The following is a 6,407-nucleotide window of genomic DNA, read 5'->3' as shown; positions in this document are numbered from 1 at the left end:
TACTCTACTTCTCTTCTTCTTCTTCTCTCTCTCTCTCTCTCTCTCTCTCTCTCTCTCTCTCTCTCTCTCTCTCTCTCTCTCTTTCTCTGTTTTTCTCCTTCTGTCCTATTCTCGCCTATTCATCTTCCCGCCTCTCTTTTTCTGCCGCGATCTCCTTCTCTCCCTACTCTCCCATACATGCAAAATGAATATACATGGCGGAAAAAACAATAACTGACTACTGAGAATGTTCTTAGAGATATTTCATTCATAACGAATCGGCGTTATTCCCCCCCCCCTTAAAATAACCTATGTTGGTATATAGAGATCAGTGCGCCAAACTTATTCGACTTTAACCGGAAATCGAGCGTGTTGCATTATAGCTGTAAGGGACCAGATTTGTGTACTGGACATAGTTTAAAAACAGTTTTGATAGAGAATTTTTCGTTTTAATTCGTGACGTGGAAAACTTAATACGTATTAACCATTAACCGGCCGCGTGACCTAATGGATAAAGCATCTGACTTCGGATCAGAAGATTGAGGGTTCGAGTCCCTTCGTGCTCAATAATGTGTAACATTTTACGAAGCAGGTGCGTGAGTTAAGCCGGGTTTACACTGCCAACATTGTGTTGGCGAATTGGCGAATTGGACCAGCTTCCCAACGCTCTATCAACCGTTCTATGAACTGTGCAGCGCGTTTACACTGACGACTGCGAGTTGGCCAACTCTATCGAGCGGTCAGCGTCGACCGCGAGCGTACGCGTGGGGCGATGGATATATAGGCATTATTGCATGTATAAATTCTTGAGGTATCGCACGCACAGGCGCAAAGACTCGTGCACAGTCACATAGTTGGGATGCCACGAGGGCAGTGGATTACTGGAGGGGTTTCCCATTGTATTTGTCCATGCTCGTGATGCCGACCTCCTTCTCATGTGCACGTGTGCGTGTACCTTCCCCGTGTACAACAGGTGTACGTGAGTGTACGTATCGGCCGTACACAGATGCACATGACCGCACGCGTGCGCACACATACACGCGTGTGTGCACGTACATTTACACACGCACGTTCACGCGCACGCGTGTGTGCGAGCGTGCACATTAGGAGCTCGGCTGCACGGGCTTGGACAAACCCAATGCCCTCGTGGCAACACCGGCATCCTGACTCTGTGACCGTGCACGAGTCTTTGCGCCTGTGCGTGCCGTACCTCGGCTTTTATGCCACAGAGAGTCGTGTTAGCTTTCTTGCCTGTCTCGCAGTGTTGTTATTATACAATAATCCGTTAATTCTGTCTGCACGGTGGGGCGGGATGTACCTGTCGTCGTCGTCGTCGTCGTCGTCGTCGTCGTCGTCGTCATCGTCGTCATCGTTGTTGTTGTTGTTGTTGTTTGTTGTGCTGTTTCTTGGCGGCGGCAACGGAAAGGAGAACAGGGGGAAGAGAAGGATGTTGGGGATGCGGATGAGGATCGTATGCGAGGATGCCATGTACGTGCACGCACGGGTTGATGAGCGACACCTTGTTCTCTGTAACTTCCGGCTCCGCCGTGTCCTCGCGAGTTCCCGTGACGTCGGCATCTCGGCGACATAGCGCCCAAAGTAAATGACGTAGGGACGCTGTTGAGCACGCAAAAGAGAGCGTGGTTGCGTGGTGCACATCGCAAATTCTGACCTTACTACTTCTTTGGGGCGGCACTGGCAGCCTCATTTCCATTCCTACCCTATAAGGTATAGCGATTGGGACATCGCCACCTCGGCGACATAACGCCTAAAGTAAATGGCCTAAGGCCGATGTTACGCATTTAAAACAAAGCGTGGATGCCGGACAGTTTGTGCGCATTGCAAATCCTTTCACTTTGATTGTGAATTGTGATTCAAAATTTTTACTTTGGTCGCAGCATCTCGCAGCAATTTTCGCAGCAATACATGAACTGACGCTCGCGTCGCTCGTCGCCGTTGCAAGCCAAGATAAATACCATCGGCCGATCTTGGGCATTCAATCGACGTCACGTGTGCATTGTAAAATCCCATCTACAAGATTCACTTTGCTCGAAGCATCGCGCTCCGGATTTCGCGTATGCTAATTGTACACGAAGATGGCGCTCGCGCGTTCGCCACCCACAGTTCATTGCCAAGGTAATTTTCTTCGGCCGTTCTCATACGTTCAACGGCCCGGAAACCGGACCCTATCATAATAATATCTAATATATTAGTTATTAAATAAATATATGCGGAGATACTGAGATGACTTAAGAAAACTGCATAATATAGCTTGCTGAGAGAGAGAGAGAGAGAGAGAGAGAGAGAGAGAGAGAGAGAGAGGGGGAGAGAGAGAGAGAGAGAGAGGGGGGGGGGGAGAAGAGTGGAAGACAGAGAAGTAAAGTAGGTGTTTTGTACGCTACAGGCTATAGGGCGCACTCCTAATTATAAATACAGGTCTACTGATAATGATTTATTACATAAATCTATGCTGAGAACCCCCTGACCATAAATAAATAGTCATCACAAAATATAACTCCTCTGGTGAGATATTACGCATGCGCTAACACACGAACGTAGCCAGATTGTGTACTGATCATGACTGGTATATGCAGCGCGGACCTTACATGCCATAACATACCATAAGATCTTCTTCCTATTATTTTTCCTATTTCTTAAATGATGTCTACTGATGGAATGTTATCATATAAATGTATGCTAGGATAACTCCTCTTTATTTCAAATGCATAATTATTGCATAATATTAATTTTCTCGGGAGATATTGCGCATGTTGATGCAGATGTTGTACCTGCGGCATTATGCCGCTACGTGGCGCGCCTGCTCGGCCACAGTAATTGAGTGGCAAAGCAGAGGTTACAACCTTTTTGCAGCTTTTTTTCACAATTCCAAGAAAAAGTTTTGCTGTCGCCCTCATCTCAACGGTGGTCACCCTTACATATTCAATAATGAACCCGACCTAAACAATGCCCCCCCTGTACATAGTCATCTGATAGTCAAAATGAAGGCTGTAAATGTACTAAAAAATAGGGTGATACTCCATTATGAGTGTTCCCAACTTTAATGTCATTAATATATATGATCATATATATATGGTCATGGTCATATATTAGTTTGTGGTTTAATGTCATTTAGGTTAGGGTTAGGGTTAGGGTTAGAGTTAGGATTATCAATCATTAATCATTAATCATTAATCATTAATCATTAATCATTAATGATATCAAAGTTGGGAACACTCGTAATGGAGTGTTAGCCAAAAAGTACCTCAAATACCATTTCCCACACTCCGACACGTGCCGCAGAAACGCGCGCGTAAATGGTCTCCTTTTGGGTGGAGGGACACACCCCTGATTGCTGTTCTCTGATTGACCACTTGGCAAAAAAAAACGTCCAACACGCCAACTCCGAGTTGGCGAAATTAAAACATGTTCTAATCTTCCAACTAGTTGCTATGGAATCGGTTAGACGCGCAACTTTTGCGTTTACACTGTCAGTTGCGAAGTGGCGAAGTTGGTACAATTCGGCAATTCGCCAACACAAAGTTGGCAGTGTAAATCCAGCTTAATCTAAATATATGAATGTATGTATAATAAAACATTTGACCACGAAGGGACTCGAACCCTCAATCTTCTGATTCGAAGTCAGACGCCTTATCCATTAGGCCACGCGGCCTTACATGGTAAAACATTCCCTTTTCTGCCGAAAGGTGTCGCTATCATTCAAAGCATATACTATCGGTTACAACTGTACAGGATGAGAACGCTATCAATGAGAACTCTATCAAACAAGATGAGGACCATATCGATTTACGCAGTATCATTGAAATACGGCATGAAGCGAGAAAGATGCAGCCTGAAATCTGCCATGGAAAATAAAGCGTCCGTTCAAATTCGGAAAGTAATTAATCTTGACGAATGAATTTATAATACATCCGCAACATCTTGGTTGGTATCAATTAACGATTCCTTCATTGATATTTACATATCGATTAGTTTTCACTAGTCGATTCAACATATTAAACCACATCATGCAGACATACTTATTTGGTGTAAACCGCATGCTTGTGTAGACGTTTGCCTCAACATGCACGTGCTTTGAAACGCTGCCGCTATACTTTCATCATAGCGAGACACGCAACTCAAACATCCATATATTTCTTAAGTGTAGTTATTTTAATATTAATTATAATTTATTACCTAATTCGCGGCGTGTAGGCAGACATGCACGAACGCACGCGCACGCACACTAATATGCATACGCACCGCACGCACTCAGACATGTGCACGCACGCGAGCACACAGTTCGCAAAATTGACGAAGTAAATCTGAGCGCAAAAATTCCAAGCCACTGATCTCTATTATATATATATACTAACATATAAACCATATAAATTATGTTAGTATGTAGAGATTAGTGTGCCAAACGCATTCTTATTCAACTTTAACCGGCCATCGAGCGTGTTACATTCCCGCCCCCCCCCACTCAGTGTTATTTAGGGTACGCATATGCTCGTTCCCTCCCTATGAAAGCACCCCCCTATCGCAGGACTGCCAAAATTTCTGAACCCCCCTTTCGCGGGCTTTTTGCGGGTTTTTCCTGCCTTGGAGAACCCCCTAAATCCGGAACACTACGTATAGACTGGTATCCGTTCGCCACCTTCACTCCGGTACGTATCCTTCGCTACACTGACTTAGTGACGTTAGTGTAGCGTGTGGAACTGTCGACCGGGTACCAGTCTACACTACGTAGTGTAGAGTTCAGTGATCGAGGGGAACTAGGGAGCAATATTTTTATTTTTCAAAATGAAATAATCCTGAATGAGCTTTCAAAACTAGCAGGAATTTCAGGAATTTGATCCCAGGATTTGATAAAGTTTTTTTTATGATATTCAAGATGAAAGAGAGAGAGAGGAAAAACACCCCCTTTTTAAAGAAATCTCCGGGTGAAAAGTCAAATAAACCCCCTTTTTTTACAATTCTTGGGCCGGATTTTGTCGCACGAAAAATACCCCTTTACCGGAGATTTTGGGAACGCGCATGCGGTCCTTCCGACCTCGGAGTGGGGGGGGGGGGCGGAGTTACATTATAGCTGTAAGGGACCAAGTTTGTGCACTAGACTAGTTCCAGTTTTGATGAAGAATTCTTCGTTTTGATTCATGACGTGGAAAACTTAATATCAACCATCATCCGGCCGCGTGGCCTAATGGATAAGGCGTCTGACTTCGAATCAGAAGATTGAGGGTTCGAGTCCCTTCGTGGTCAACAATTTGTAATTTTTTTACGAAACAGTTGCGTTCATGTGCGTACGTGCATGTGAGTGCGTGTTATCGTGTTCAATAATTATTTACTACCCTGTTTCGATTGATGGTTGGATTTTCGCTCATAATTTACATCTATGACAGTGACACCTGTCAGGAGCATGTTAGTTATCGTATATGGAAAGATTCCTTACTTATCCTTTATTTCCTACTTTCGTCACGCGCTCCATCCCCTTATCCGTCGGACGTGGTTGACAAGCAGCTAAAGTCATTCATTGTATTGCCGGGAAGTTCTGCACCGAAGTACTGTAAAACGGACGCGCTTAGAAAACATAATAGAGTATAAACTGGTTTAGTTAAACTTTTAAGCGATTTTACACGCTTATAATTTGTGACATTTTACGATAAAGGTGCGTGCGTGTGCGTGAGTGCGTTCATGTGCGTACATGCGCGAAAGCAAAAAATATCTTCTCGGAATATTCCCACATACAATAACTAACACGTTCAGGTGTCACTGTCATAGATCTAATATAATTATGATAGACAATCCAATCGAAACCAACCTTGGAACACAAGAACACGCAAACACGCATGTACGCACATGAACAAACTCACGCACAGCAACGCACCTGTTTCGTAAAATGTCACACATTATTGACCACGAAGGGACTCGAACCCTCAATCTTCTGATTCGAAGTCAGACGCCTTATCCATTAGGCCACGCGGCCGGTTGACGGGTTACTAATATACCGTATTCCACGTCGCGATAAGCGTTCGTACAACTAGTGCTATACCTTAGTACCTTGGTACTTTACATGAGTTACACGAAGTACTGCTATGATGTACTTGATATTTCAATAATCAACTTTTTGTACAATAATATATTTCTTAAAATATCTAAAATATAGTGTATACATATTAAGATATTGAGATATTTCGACTTATTAATCAAGCTAATGTTACTTGGAATACTGATATGATAATCCATAGTTAGAAGCAATACTTTTTATTGACAACAAACGATCAATCAACCATGCACCCAAACAAACAAACAACGAGCAAAGGATATATTTTTGAAAGTACACTATAATATAATTTCTACACACACGCACACGCACTTACGCACGCACACACGCACACACACACACACACGCACACACGCACACACGCACA

At 43.7% G+C, this 6,407-nt stretch overlaps 3 non-coding genes across 3 annotated transcripts; 1 reads left to right on the top strand and 2 right to left on the bottom strand.

Moving 5' to 3' along the window:
- Positions 1-3,576: 3,576 nt before the first annotated feature.
- Trnar-ucg lies at positions 3,577-3,649 on the bottom strand. Its single transcript has one exon. It is a non-coding gene; the product is annotated as a tRNA-Arg (tRNA).
- A 1,516-nt stretch (positions 3,650-5,165) lies between these two features.
- On the top strand, positions 5,166-5,238 carry Trnar-ucg. The gene has a single exon. It is a non-coding gene; the product is annotated as a tRNA-Arg (tRNA).
- Positions 5,239-5,889: 651 nt separating this feature from the next.
- Trnar-ucg lies at positions 5,890-5,962 on the bottom strand. The gene has a single exon. It is a non-coding gene; the product is annotated as a tRNA-Arg (tRNA).
- Positions 5,963-6,407: the final 445 nt, after the last annotated feature.

The sequence above is a fragment of the Priapulus caudatus genome, unplaced genomic scaffold (genome assembly GCF_000485595.1).
Source record: "Priapulus caudatus unplaced genomic scaffold, Priapulus_caudatus-5.0.1 Scaffold324, whole genome shotgun sequence".
Lineage (NCBI taxonomy): Eukaryota > Metazoa > Priapulida > Priapulimorpha > Priapulimorphida > Priapulidae > Priapulus > Priapulus caudatus.
This window is presented reverse-complemented; position numbering and strand designations above follow the sequence as displayed.